Source organism: Asterias amurensis, chromosome 8 (genome assembly GCF_032118995.1).
Source record: "Asterias amurensis chromosome 8, ASM3211899v1".
Classification (NCBI taxonomy): domain Eukaryota; kingdom Metazoa; phylum Echinodermata; class Asteroidea; order Forcipulatida; family Asteriidae; genus Asterias; species Asterias amurensis.
In genome coordinates, this window is record NC_092655.1 from 2,684,145 (window position 1) to 2,685,702 (window position 1,558).

Here is a 1,558-nt window from a genome sequence, read left to right on the forward strand (position 1 = left end):
CTCAGACAATCTTTGCAACCCATTATTTGTATGAAATAACTGTAATTCAACATTTTAAACCAGCACCAAACGAACTTGTTCACACAAATTTAAAGGTAGTTTTATATTTAAAATGTTTGTTACGACTTCTTACTATATCTTATTTATTATTATACAGATTTTACCCTCCCCAAGGTTATGGGGTTTGTTCAAGTTTCAGAAAAAAATACAGTACAATACAATATACAACATAGAATAAAAACTTTAATAAAAACAATTATTTCTGTTTGAAAATCACTTCCAGAGTCATCCCAAGTGTCAGGTTCATTTACCAAGGAATATAGTTGAAGCTTGAAAGAAAATCAAAATCTATTGATATTATTCATACAAATTGTCCCTATAAAGAATTTGATATTTGGTAGAAAACCTAAACGAATGAATAATTCAATTTGAAAAATATCCATAATTTTAGGTTCACTTATCAAAATATATAATTTGAGTTTTAAAAAGGAAATGACAATCTAATGATGCTAACTTAATGCTTTTCGTTTCATTTAAATAAAATGATTGGCTTTGGATAAGGCAGATAATATCAACACCTCACCATTCAACAGCTGCAACAAAACCTCATACTGTAACATGCCTGACGTTTTCAAACCTGAAGGAAACGACCTAATTATCAAACTCATGATTACAACCCATTGGAATTTTTGAACACTGAATTTATATGTCAATGGAAATTAACACGTACAATGTTTGACAGAGGTCACCAACGTCAATTAAAGAGGTCGCTGCATGACTCAGAGTATTAAATAGTATTGGTACTGATAAAACATCATCATTAGTCTTGGGCCCTTTTTTATAACCATAATACAGACTCTTATATAACGAAATTGTAAATAATGATCTGTGGGCTTTGAAATTATTTCCTCTGGTCACTGGGCAATACATATCATTCCTTGAACCATCTCAACTCCCTTGGGAGTATAAAGCCTGTGCTCCAAAATATGTAACGCACCAAACTAAATCATTCACAAGAACAATCTCATCCCTCACAGGTGCCCATTTACTGCAAGGTGACGAGAAGAAGAGTTAAGTGTCTCTCTCGAGGGCACAAGTGTCTTGACTGGGATTTGAACCCGAACCTGATGACCCAGCAACCAGAACATGAGTCCAATGCACTAAACCACTTAGCCCTGACATGCTATGGCTTGTCATGGCTCTGGCTTAAGCTTTAGAATATAAGCCCCATCAATATTTTGAAACTTTCAGCACCGGCACGGACCTTGAACACTCGGATAGTGTCTTGGAGCCGAAGGCTAAGAAGACATGGTTTGGTAACATGGTTAAGCGCCTTACAAATAATAACACCCGATTCATTGTTTCTTTCCATGTGTTGTACAACGAAAATTCCACAAATTATTTTCAAATTAAAAAAATTACCAGCAAGTACCTTTAAGGAAACAAAACCAATGCATCGTCACAGTTTATATATACCTGGAATTGAATAAGTGCACTTTATGGTTAAATAAATCTGGACAAGTTAAAGGTGCTATCTTTTCCAACTTCCACTGAACAG